The 13,869-nt window shown below is 36.1% G+C and overlaps 1 protein-coding gene across 1 annotated transcript in view; it reads left to right on the top strand.

The window, feature by feature from the left end:
* The window catches only part of LOC150102131 (uS5 assembly chaperone PDCD2-like), a 152,789-nt gene extending 140,718 nt beyond the window's left edge, over positions 1-12,071 (top strand). Inside the window, exon 5 of the mRNA XM_090399445.1 lies at positions 11,881-12,071. The gene's annotated coding sequence lies outside the window, so the exon portion shown is untranslated. The remainder of the gene's footprint in view (positions 1-11,880) is intronic.
* Positions 12,072-13,869: the final 1,798 nt, after the last annotated feature.

Below are 13,869 nucleotides of genomic sequence, written 5' to 3'. Positions count from 1 at the left end.
AACCGAAGGTCCGTTTCCTGCTATATTTTAGGCAAGTTAGTGACGCTTTCTCAAAGGAATCTGCCAAGCCAAAAATGGATGTACACATTATGATTTTTTGTGTGGAAAAATTACTGACCTCGAATGCTTCTGAAAATGCTCCTACTTACGCTATTTCTGAATAACGCCATTTTCCTTTGTAAAAGGGAAACACCTACGTATTAATAATTAAAAAAATAATAAAAGAAAGGAATTTTGTTTTCTGGTTAATGAAATTTTCAAACGAATTGAGCATGTAGAGGATTTTCCAGTTTGATTATGGCTTAGCGCGCATTTCTGCTGGTCAGGTTACTGCAGGAACCTCGCAACATGCTCATCTCTTGCCACTCATTCGAAGTAGTAGTGAATGTGCGTGCTGTGCAACCGTGATTTTTATTTGCACTGATGATCAGTCTGTTTTTCTGCCCGCTACAGGCTCCACCCATAGCCGGAGGGTTGGATCTACTCCCATGGGACCCACTCCATCTTCGGAGAGTCTTATTCACTTGTATGAAAGACAGTCCGAAACATCCATGCCCACGGCGGGATTCGAACCCACAGCCTCTCAGCTGGAGAGCGGATACGCTAACCACTCGGCCAAAGCCGGCCGGCTGTTTGCGTTATTGAACCGTGGTGGGGGTGCATAAAAAAACTGTGCATAAAGAATACGTACGTATAGAGTTAAAAAAAAAAACGATTCAGAGCAGAATATGAGAATATTAGAAGTATTGCACAAATGATATTTGATGAAATGTTAATACTTCTGCGAACTCAATAATTTTTTTTTTCTTTCGATTTTCATTAGATTAAAATATCACGTTTCTCGGCATTACACCATTTTCACTAAACACATGGCATTATCAGACTTCACTTTGGTACCCTACTTTGTGGTTTTTTTCTAAAACTCGTCATGAATATTATGAATTTCGAACACTAATCAATCATCCTGGTACCGCAAACTTTAATGAAGTTGGATCGAAATACATTCTTGTACGATCCAAACACAGGACGTTGTTACTTGAGTATATATATCATATAGCTCAACATTGATATCATGCTCACGAGTCTAGCTTTGAAATGAAAAATACCTCTTGAATATTTCTTGTCCTTACTCAGAATTGCTTTGCAGTTTTGCAGTCGGAAACATTGAAGTCATTTTGTACGCTTCCATAAGCAGAAGCATTTTACAAGGACAGGAGAGATTTATGAAAAAAATTATTTTTATTTAAAATTTTAATGAAAAAAAATTATTTTAGATTCCTTCATAAAGAATTCTAAGCATTTCACTGAAAAATAAAAAGACATCTCCATCTTAAAAAGACATCCTTGCAAGCTTAGACATGTTTCGTTATTTTATTTGCCGACGTACCAATTGAAGAATTTATCAATATCCTAGACAATCTCTATCCACATAACACAGCTCAGTTTTTCGTCATTGCCTCAAATCTAATTTTTTCAAAGCGAATGACACATTTTAGAACAACTTGATGGCTTAGCCATGAGCAATCCCTTATCGCCTTCCTGCGCTGATCTGTTCATGGAGAAACTAGAAGCTGACATCCTTTCCAGAGTAAATCCAAAGCCGCTGGTTTGATGGAGATACGTAGATGACGTGTTCATTATTTGGAAAGGCACCCAAAATATCTTATTTGATTACCTCACAAAAATAAATTCCTTCCACCAAAAAATACAGTTCACGTTAAAGCCTGAAAAGCCTGAGCCAATTGCCTTTTCTAGATACACTAATAAAGAAACAAGAGAATGGACAAATCCAGCTCACAATCTATCAGAAACCAACAGACACTTGACGTCACCTGCACTTCAAATCATCTCACCATATTGCGCAAAAACTTAGCATAATACACATGCTTAAAAATAAAGCGACCAATATTATCTCAGAAGAAAAAGAACTCACTCTCATATCTCAAACACTGTAAACAACGGTTACCCAAAAAATATAATCCAAAAGGTTCTTCATAGGTACACTCCACAGCAACACCTTCCTGTCACGCAATATGCATCGTCCATCGTCGTCCCTTATGCAGGCTCAGTTTCTACGAAAATAACCAAACTCCTTAAATTTTTCAACGTCAGAGTCGCTTTCAGACCTGTCAAGACAACACTCCATATTTTAAGATCACCAAAGGACATTAATGCCTTCTTCAAATACGCCGGTGTACACAACATCCCATGTTCCTGTGAATTAAATTCCATAGGCCAAACATCAAGAAGCCTGGAAATTCGAAAAGAAAAAGAACATATAGGGGAGGTGAAGAACAACAGAACAGACACTTCAGGATTAGCCCATCACTTCTTGATCTCTAATCACACCATCGATTGGGATAAAAGCTCCATGCCTTATATAGACGAAGATTTTCGATGTCGAAACTTCAAAGAAGCCGCGGTTGTACTCCGCACTGGAGAAAATCTAAACAGAAATCAAGGAATGATTCTGAAAGACATCTGGAAAAGCCTGATAAGTTCGCTCAGCTTACCAAAATTTCATTTCGCTGAAAACTATATAACTCCTTCAATAAACAATGACTGAGACACCGCGTTCCATGCTTATGATTACGCGTCAGTTTTAATTGATTTGACTGTGTTACTCCATTCTTCCTTTTTACTAGGAAACGTTGTACCGTTACACATGTCCTGAAGAAGCAAGATGTATCAGTCGCTGGTGAAACTTGTAGACAATATATTTATATATTTTACAAAAATCTGTGGTCAACTAATAAAGCCAATATAAAGTTCCAGTTTAATATTTAAGAATTGACGAAATACAACACAGAGATAGAAAGATTTCTGTATGTAAAATAGGGACAAAAATTTCGGTAGTTTGATGGAGATTTAAATAGTCATGATCACTGTGTAAAAACTCGATTGTAGCTTAAATATTTCAAAGCACATTACATCGATTTTTTACAGAGGTCAAGTCCCATGAGAATGTTGTAAAAATAACTTGTTTGTCTCTGTATATGTTGTACTAGATATTTTTTTAAATAACCCTTTGGAAGTTAACTGTATATACCCCTTTAATAAGAATATTATAGAGTGTTACAAACAAAGGTAATGCTTTACCGCTGGAGCTGTATGTAATAGATCTACATAGTGGCGTAGGAAAGGTTGTTTATGAAATTTTGTGTGTATGCGAAAGGCTTACAAGCTCTGCACGTAACCATCTCTGAAGTCAGTCAGAAAGGTTCAAACAACTTTCCGATGGCTGGCAACTTACAATCAAAGGAAAGCGGTGGAGAACAGAAAGCGACTGAACACATGAAACTTAAGATGAAAGAATCATGCCGAATTCTTCGGGTTTTACTACCCTTAGTGATCGGAGAATAAAAAGGGACGGAGCCAAGCATAAGGGGCTTCCCGGATCCAGAAGTCGCTAGAGAGACAGAAGGCCGCCCGGTTCCAGACGTCGCCAGTGAGACAGAGCTTCTAGGCTGTAGACAGGGCTTCAAATTGCCGAAAGGAGAAGCTCCCATCGCAGGAAAAAAGTTTTCAGTCCAGAGAAAGGGATCCTGGTTGACTGTTGGCGGCAGTTCGAGCTGTATTTCGAGACGGCAGACAAAAGAGGCAGTGGTCCAGGCATTTTTGGCGAGCCCAAGCAGAGGAGAGAAAAGACGAGGCAAATTATCCGAAGCACCTTCGCTCGGAAGTTTTATTCTTTTCGCCGTTGGAGAATAACCGTTACCGGAGCTGTACGAGTCCACAGCATGCTATATTCCAGATAAGAAATTTCTCAAGCCAGATTTCCTGAAGGAAGCTCAAGATTTGAGATGAGAGAATTGTCTTAGAACTTTTTGTGCAAGACCTTTGACTGAATGTGCGATACAGAGCTTTTGTAAGTTTTATCCTTTGTACAATTCTTCTTATAATGTGTTTTAGTTGGACAATTAATATTTAGATTAACAGTAACAAGAAGTGTCATTAAGAGAATCTGTTGGCATATTAGAAGTTGATATAAAGTTTGTAAAAGTAACTTAACAGAGGTAACTAACTTCTTTGCAAGTAAACTAGGAGTTTAATAAGTGGAAATTGTAAGCAGAGAGTAAATAAGTTTTTGAGTTAAATAGATTAATTATTGTTGAAGTAAAAAGGTTCTAATTTACGATAAAGAATATTTACAGATGGATAGAGAAAGCAATCTCCCTAATGTTTAAATTCGTGTATATTTCATAGTAATGTAAATAAAATGTGTTTTGATTTTTTTTTTTGTTAAAAGAGTGCTGCCAGTTTGTTTATTTACAACTACGCTGTTTCTAAATAAATCGGACTTGTGAGCGGGAAACTGAGTGAGATAGCCAAAGCGTAAAGTTAAGTAAAAGAATAGACCACGACTGTCTGTGTAAAGTTTTATTGAAGGAATTTGTGTGTGTTAGAGAGAGAAGGCCGTATTATTGAGTTTTATGCTAATTAAATGATATTAGTCGCACAGTCTAAATTAAATAAATTTTCTAGTATGTTAGGCATAAGACTCGTAGTGCGAAGAGTAGATAAACATAGTACGTAAAAGAAAACAAACCAAGAGATTATACAAATAAAATTTGGAAAACAACACTCTTCGTTACAATATGATACAAATTTAATATTCGAAAAACACTCTTCATTACAACTGAATCTGATCACGTGAGCAAATTAGTTAGCAAGACAGCCTTTCAGTGAAAATTCTTCTCCCTCTGTAGTCTCTGGACCAAAATACGTTGAATTAAAAACACTTTAATTAAATCTTAATAAAAGCAGAGGTATGTACCTATTCGGCTGACCATCTATTTGGAATCTGTACCATGAATTAGATCTGATATCATAACTCTCCATTTTTGGTTGCAGGCCTGTTCGCTCACCGAACACGAATAGAACTTGTTGTGGCATTCTTGGTCTTAGAAAGTAATCATCTAAATCAATTATCATATTTGGAACAAATGTTCCGCATAATTTTGATTTCTGCAACAACTTATGCTGACAGCAAACATCACTAAATGATAAGTTGATATCTTCAAGATATCTGGAAAGGAAAACAATAACGCTTCTATAAAAAAAATCAGTAATATGTAAATAATATTCTATCAATATGTATAGCTTGCAAAAAGAAGTAGCAAAACCGTTTTTATTACGTGTCTTATCCTGCATTGTCTTAGTTCACTGTTACTTGGACAGCAAATAGATTGTGCTGTAATTTAAACATTGACAAATCACTTAAGGTTTCTCAAACTTTTTCTACGACGGAACACTTCACAAATCCTGAAATGTTCACGGAACACCTTGGTTATTTTGTATTGTATTAATTAATAATTAATTGGTAATTTAGCTTATTTCATTGCTAATTAATAGTTGATAATTAATTAAACATCAATTAAACCAGCATTAAATTAATTTGTGCCGATTTTCATTGACATATCCCATTCTGATCACCAAAAATTACTTACGAGTGAATGCAGACTTTTTCTCCTGTGTGCTGGATTTGTAGGTTAGGTAAATATAAATAAAATAAATGAGTAAATCTAAGCGTTAAGAAAAAACACTCATTTATTGTCAAATGTTAATTAGTAAAAACAAAACGCATAAAAATAGTAAAACACGTATATTGCAAATTAAGTTCTTAATGACTCCGATGTTTTTGGGTCTTTGAATTACAAATTCTTTTGATATCAGGCACAATATTAGAAAGTTGAATTCTCATATTTGGTGTAGCGTCGAATCTGTTCCCGGGCTTCCATTTGGTTGCATCATAATATGAAAATCCAGCCTGGCATAAATAGGTCGTTGTAAAAGGAAGTAAAACAAGAATAGCTAGTTTTGACAGGCTTGTCCAGAAATCATTTATTGGCGGTTCCTTGTATTTTTGTTTTAAATCAGAGTCACTAATTAAGTCGATTAGATTTTCATAGTCACTGAAGCCTGCTGGCTTAGCTGTCACTGTAAATGGATTCAGAACCCAGGAATTGTCCTCGCTGCATTTTGGAAAATGTTGCAAAAGGGTTGATTGCAAGTCATGCAAGTGTTCTAAAATTACATTAGATACTTCTTCATTTACTTTAAAATTTATTTCAGTCAAAAATTCATGCAAGGTGGGAAAACAATCAAAATTATTCTGTTCAATTGTAGAAATCCAGAATTGCAACTTCCTATCAAAAGATGCAATTTTATCTATTGGATTAAAAATTGTAATATTCTTTCCTTGTAATGATAAGTTAATTTCATTGCACTTTTGTAAAAATATCTGCCAGATACGCAAGACTCATCAACCATGAAGAATTTCTTAATAATTCAACAAAATTTTGTCCTAAATTATGTGACATCAAGAAGACCATTAACTCACTACGAAGTTCAAAAAGCCTCAATAATGCTTTTCCTCTGAATAGCCACCTCACTTCGGTATGTAATAAAAGTGCGTTACGTGCACTACCCATTTCATTGCACAAAATTTTAAATAATCTGGATTCAAGTGGTCGAGATTTTACATAGTTGATCATTTTTCTGCTTCATCCAAAATAGTTTTTAAATATGTAGGAGTTCTTTTTGTTACTAGTGCTTGTCTATGCAAAACACAATGACTTTTGGTGGCTCTTGTAGCTACTCGCAGGATTCGTGTTACAACTCCTTTCATCTTTCCTACCATTGCTTGAGCACCATCTGTACAAATATCAATACACTTCTCCCAACCTATTTTCTGTTTTGCAATATAATTATTAATACAGTTGAATATATCTTCTCCGGTATTTTTTCTTGTAGATATTCGCACATGAGTAAATCTTCTTCAATACTTTTATCAAATATGTAACAAACAAACACTAGTAATACAGCGAGTCCTGCGACATCTGTAGATTCATCCATTTGCAATGAATATTCACTGCAAAGTCTAAGTCGATGAATTAGCTCTTTCTCTATGTCAGCAGAAAGATCTTTGATGCGGCGTGAAACAGTATCATTTGAAAATTGTACTGCATCTATATTTTTAGCAACCTGCTCGTTTAACATGCATGATACAATGTCTTTCACACAAGGCTTAATGAGCGTCTCACCAATTGTATGAGCTTCACCATGAAGTGCAATGCGGTAACTCACGCGAAAAGACGCCTCTGTTGCATTGTCAGTTGTAGCAATTGTAGCCATTTGAAGTTTAGATTTTTCTAGCGTGTCACGTCGTTTCTTAAAAAAATGTATATCTTTTACTTTGTAATCAGCGTGTGTTTCGTTTCGAAGTGCCCACGAAAAATTTAACTGGAGCCAAAGAACTGTTTACTACTATTTTATTACATAAAACATCAGGAGCATGTGTATTGCCAATACACGTAATCCATAATTTAAATACCTTTCATGATACTTCCGTTTTGGTCTTAGATGACTCTTGTTCTTTAATATTAGCTTTTGAAGAAACCACCGTTTGCAATTCCATATCTTCTCCAATCACACGAGTAGATGTGTCAGCAGAAGTACTTGCTCCTCCTTGTGTTAAAGTTCCTGTCTTTAAACAAGAATCCATAGGTATTTAAAAAAAAAATCAGCTAACGCCCTTTTGTTCCCTTTATAGGGAGTAAGCGAGGCCGTTTACCCTATCTAACTTTTGGAGACCGAGTTCAATCTCCACTGGCAGCCAATCAGAGATAGCTGGCCCAAGGCTATCACTGATTAAGTGGAACGCAGTGAAGAGAGGCGGCAAAAGTGCCGCCATCTCGTTGTCCCTAACCCTAACACAATATATTTAATGTCTGAAAATAATGTGGGTTCTATGGTCGATTTTCATGAGAGATTTACGGGACGAAAAACCCGAGTTTACGGGAGAAAAAAACCCGCTTGCCCGTGCCAGGGATCGACTAACTCGGGAACCGGTCGAAAAAAGGCTTAGAAAAATTTCCTCTAGTCGCCGACTAGACTCGAAACAAAGTCTTCCTTCGTGCGGTTAAGCGCTGTGGTGTACAAACGCGACATCCACTGAGCTACACAGGCCGACTATACGGTATTTTTTCAATAATATTCAAATTCCAATATTTGTCAGAGCTATAATAAAAACAAATAGAATTGTGTTGTAAAGGTAACTTTAGTATGAAGAACAATACGATTATAAATAAGAAATGTCGAATAATATAAAAAAGTAAATGAATAATGCAAAATAGTAAAAAAAAGACTGCAACACACAAAGTAAACATGAATTGTACCAATACTCGTAAGAAAAGTACTAAACCGTATCAAATAATGTAAAAGCAATTGTAATAAGAATGATTTGATAAAATGTTCAGTAACAAAAATTAAACAGTTCGAAATAAATCAGATATTAATTATAAAATTAGTTAAAAGAGTAAGAAGAATTCTTTTTTAAGAGCCGTCTCGCCTACTCCCTATATACGGGAATAAAAAGGCGTTAGCTGATTTTTTTTACTTTTTTTCCCGAGGGCCCGGTCCCAACAAATTTACTCGTAAATACCTTTCCAAATTTTTTTAAAGTACATGCATTAATAATTAATTATGGCATAATCATAAAGAGCATGTCGTAGTTTATTCAGGCAAACATCATTTAATTAATTTGTGCTGATTTTCATCGACATATCCCATTCTGATCACATAAAATTTATAATAATATTATTATAAGTACTTACGAGTGAATGCAGACTTTTTCTCCTGTGTGCTGGTAGTTTTCCCCTCCTTTTGTACATCCTGGAGATCTTTGTAGGCTTGAGGTGGATGACTCACTATCTGTTCCGTCACAAACACCTTCAATAAGAGATTTCTTAATACCAAAATTAAACAAAGTGCCTTGTCTCTTATTCATATCAGATTTTAACTCTGTATTCCTATTACTCTTAAAAAAATCACGGCACTCCGGTTTCAGAACAAGCACTTGCACACTGCAATACGAACTTGCGAAGAAAGTATTCAGTAGTAATAGATTTGAGAACCGGATACAGACTACCTTGATCTTCAATTTCAGTGGAAAAATTTTCTTTATATTTCCTTCAGATGTTATTTCCTTCAGTTTTGAGAATGGAGGATATGACACCAGTTGTTGTAATGGGCTTGCAGGCAATTTTTATGACCCCTCATAAACAACAGCATTCCCTCTCCCAAATGTTGAAAGGTTTCGATGTGTGAAAATTAACGATACACAGATGTTAGTAGGAGTTCTGGGTCTGAGCTTTTCGATATATTCACGAATATTATTCTGCTCAGAATATTTCCACTATGAAATATTTATTCATGAAAAATGCTTAGAAAACTAAAATGACAAATTCCAGAACTCTCGCGGAACACCTATTCACCTTCCGCGGAACACTAGTGTTCCACGGAACACAGTTTGAGAAACCCTGACTTATCATATGAGAGGTCGAATAATACAAATGCACACTCTTCTCCCTCATTTCTGACAAATTAGCAACTGGAGGAGTCTGACTTCATTCGCATGGGGGGTGTAAAAAGAAACCGAATGCTGGAATTACGGAAATATGGAATATAAATGTTATTATTGTAGGCTGCTTTAAGATGTTGAAATATTACAGTTGTTTTACTGTACTTGGGGAAGGGAGATTAATAAGGATAAAAATTTATTTATTTATTTATGCTTATGGCTACATGAAACTGGTAAGTGAAAAGTACAATCACAATTTCCAGAAACAAATGATGAAAATCTTAACATATAAAAGTTCATTACATAAAAGGCACAACCTGCTTTCTAAGTCTTTCCTTTTTTTAAATAAAGCAAAAGTAACTTGTCATAATCAAGCCAGGGACAATTATCGTCCTGCTGCGCCAAGTATGACAAGACTGTATGTTCTCACAACACTTCACAACATAAACGTAGCTTTATCCGAGGTTTAATTAGAGAGCAGTTGTGTCTTGTGCAAGAAACTTGATCCATTAGAGGAGGCCCATTTCACATTACATCATCATCTTCTAACATGAGGAGCTGATACTATGACGAGGGCTATCAGAGTGACTACGAGAATAACATTTTTGTGGTGAGACGTGACCGTGATCTTCTGTTTCCTCCATAACCACCACCATATCAACTACAGCTTAAGGTCCAGACTGGAAAGCCAATCCAGTGCCTCATCAGTCACCTTGTGGATGTCCTGTAGGCCACCACCGTGAAATTGACGCCTTGGGCAGTCGAAGACAATATGAGTAATCGTCTGAGCCACGGGAGAACAATCCCAATAAGGGTGATCTGACAGCCCCCATTTACGTAGCAGGTAGCCACATCTGCCCTGGTTAGTTCTTATCCTGTTGATTGATGACCAAATCTTCCTAGGAAGATCAAAACCAGGCTGCGGAACACAGAGATCTTCTACCAGGAAGCCGTTTGTTGGACCAGTATTCTCTCCATATATCAGATATTGATGGCAGCGCAGCTGAAGAGAGTTCGTCCATGGACCAGAGAGGCTTTCTAGATTTGAGGCGAAGACTAGGTTGGTTTACGAGAGTCTGGTGTAGGGGCAGGAGTGGGTTGCTCATTGCTTTATTAAATTCCTTAATCGAAGCTTGTCTTCTCCGTATGTGTGATGAAGCAATGTTGGATAGAACAGGCAGCCAGGAGAGAGGGGTGCTTCTCACTGTCCCACTAACTGTGCGCATGGTAGAGTTTAGCTGGATGTCTATAATGTTAGCGTGTGCACTTCTTTCCCAGACAAGGGCACAATATTTTGCTGCAGAGAATGCGAGGACTTATGCAGACGACCTTAGGACTTCTGCACCACAACCCCAGGTTGTTCCAGCAAGCCTTGAAATGATATTGTTTCTCATTTTAATTTTGTTGGACAGGTTGTTGATTTGCCTTTTATAGGTTATGCCCAGGCTCATTCCAAAGTATTTCGGATGAGACTCATGTTCTACCATTTTTCCAGAGAAAGAAAGGTTGAGGTGTTGATTCCCCTCTGCATTGTTCAGGTGAAATGTTTTCGTTGGATTTTACTGAACACCACCCTGAAGTACTTCCAGGGTGGTGTTCAGGTCTGTATTCAAGGTTGATTCTAGGTTGTAAAGGAGGTGGATTGATGTAAGCGCGCTAGGTCATCGGTGTACATATACTTGCTTGATCTGGTATGAGGTAGATCATATACGTAGATGTTAAAAAGTAAGGGGAGGTTACAAATGGAACGCAATCTCCCTCTCTCTCTCTCTCTCTCTTCATTCAAATGGTACCACCATAACACTAGTGAAAGATTCGGTTGACCTCTTGTATACGTATCCTAGGCAAAATCACCCGCTATGTAAAGAAGAGTTCACTTGCAAGCCTCCCTCAGTCTTTCGTCAGAAGAAGAGAAGAAACTTGAATTTGAGTAGCTTCGATACTAATACGCCTTCTGTCTTGATGGTATCACCACACGCTTATATTCAAAAATGGCTTTGTTCTACCTAACAGACATTCTCTGTATTGTCTGTACAAAATACACTCAGATGACATCAACTTCTAAACAGCTTGTAGCTTTTCTTGTTGCATTGTGTAAAACATGGCAAAGACACATCATATCTATTAAATCCTTATTAAATTGCTTTAATTCTGTAAATACACTCTTGATATTACATGGAATATGTCAGTTAAGAGGCAACTGATCATAACATTCCAGAAAACATAAATAGTCAGAATAATATTTAAAACCAATGGAATATGATTAAAGAGTTAATTACAAATTCATCCAATCAATTATCGAAAAATACAGAAAAAGGAAAAAGAAAACATTGGATAACAGATCTTAAAAATAAATGTTACAGATTTTTTTAAATTTCTATACATTTTTTTATGGTTAACTATTTTAAAAAATCACTCACTAGGATGAATAGTTTAGTTAGCAATTTAAAACATTTTACAAAGTTATTTTTATTCTTGAAGAAACAGGAAATAATTGCAAAATTTTTCACTTTCAGAATATCTGGAATAATGTCCCTAAAAGCTGCATAAAATCGCCACGTTCATTTATAAGCGCAGTCAAACGAATCACTAACTTCTATCTATGATTTACTCCTCTCCTTACTGCAGAAATATTCCTTTCCACAGATGATTCCTTGTAAACAGCACAGAACTGAATTTCGTTCACCACTGTGCTGCAGTTCTTGAGAACACAGTTTCGCTCCGTACATCCGATATATGAACCCTGATAATCGTTTGTATGTTTGCGTGGGTCTTCTGAAGACACAAATGTGTACCTTTGAAAGTTATCGATTGGTAAATCTGCCTGATTTGTGAGACTTTAAGCCCTTCTATCACGAAAAATATCACGTGATATCATAGCACTAAATATTTATAGTGCTGTGATACTCACAATGTGTTAAGAACCACTGTAAGAAATTTTAGAAAGTAAGATATTTCATTTCGTGGAAAAAAATATAATAAAATATGATATAATATATTAGCCTGAATACTTAATCTTGCATTTTATATAAACGTTTCTCTCTAAAACAGAATATTGCTCTCTGATAATAATCAAAAGTTGCTTTCGACAGCTAATTAGGGATAAGGATCGCCGCCCACTTCTTTTGGTAATGAAAGCCGTTATAATTTTACAATAATAATACTAATAATGATAATAGTAACATAATTTGTTTGCTTATTAATAATGAACAAATATTAATAATAAGTTTAGACATGCAAATGGAAAAATTCAGAGAAATGCTACTTTTCAATATTAATATTAATAATATTTTCAATTCTGTTTATTCATTTTGATTTTCTACCCGCAAACCTTGTGCATGGCTTCCCTTTTTTTCGCTTTCATTTTTCTCAGATAAAACTCCAGCTCTTCTCCTTCCTAAATGCAACCATCAGCTCTACCACACTGTAATGCACGTGTCTTTCGTGTGCAATGCTCTGCGGCCCAAGCAAAATTTCCACGATCTGAACGCAGAGCAAGATATTTTTTAGTGTCTCCTCTAGTTCGGAGAGAGTGCATTCGTTTGGGTCCAATCTTGGTATTAAAAACTTGCGTCCCAACTCGAACTTCCTCTTCTTTCTGATGGGTTTGGACGTACCTGCAGACTCCTTCGCTTATGCCGGCGATCACTCGATATACTCTCTATACAAAGCAATATTTTTATACTCCGCAAGTTGTAAATGTTGCACATGTGTGATAAAACCACACTAATTACAGAATGCGATATATATTACAAAATAAAAAAATAAAGACTCATATAAGCACACCATAATAACTTAAGCAGATCAAAGATATTTCGGTTACGAATGTTACACTGAAGAGGAATAAGGAGAATGGAATTGGGAAAGCTGGATGAGATGCTAAAGAAAGCATCCAAGGCTGAGAAAGATACGATGGGTGCGGATGCTACAGAAAATGCTACCAAACCAGCAGAATTAAATTGAAAAAGCATTTTTCATTGTTTTTGATCTCGGTGTAATTGAGAGCAGCAATTTATTATTCGCACCGTAGTCATAGCTGATGTTTTAAGCTGTTAGACGCATACAAAAATATTCTCCGCTGATATGCAGTTTGCGATGTCAACCAAAAATAATCAAAAACGATGCCCATAAAATGTCAAAATAACGAAACCTCAGCGGCATTGTTCAGGGTCAACAAAATATAACAGTCATCATAAAGTGTCTTATAAAACCAATAACTTCAAAATTGTTAGACATAATTAAAAACCTACACAATTAAATCTCTCTCTCTCTCTCGAAATTTTCATTTTGGCGTAAACTATCCTAGAATCTTATTTACGTACCTCGATTTTATAAATCCAAATCGCACTGTTTCAACTAGATCACAGAAGTCTTTATTTCTTTTTGGGGTATTATATTCTGTCCATTTTACGAGTGCTTCAAAAACATGTTCCTCATTTCTCACGTTAAGGCCATCGTCTATAAGTATCATTTGCAGAATCTCTGCTGGTAAATCACTATATTCA

Source organism: Typopeltis vanoorti, chromosome 10 (assembly GCF_054136105.1).
Source record: "Typopeltis vanoorti isolate ZY-2024b chromosome 10, IOZ_Tvanoo_1.0, whole genome shotgun sequence".
Taxonomy (NCBI): domain Eukaryota; kingdom Metazoa; phylum Arthropoda; class Arachnida; order Uropygi; family Thelyphonidae; genus Typopeltis; species Typopeltis vanoorti.
Note: the sequence above shows the minus strand (reverse complement) of the source record. Positions and strands in the feature narration are given on the sequence as shown.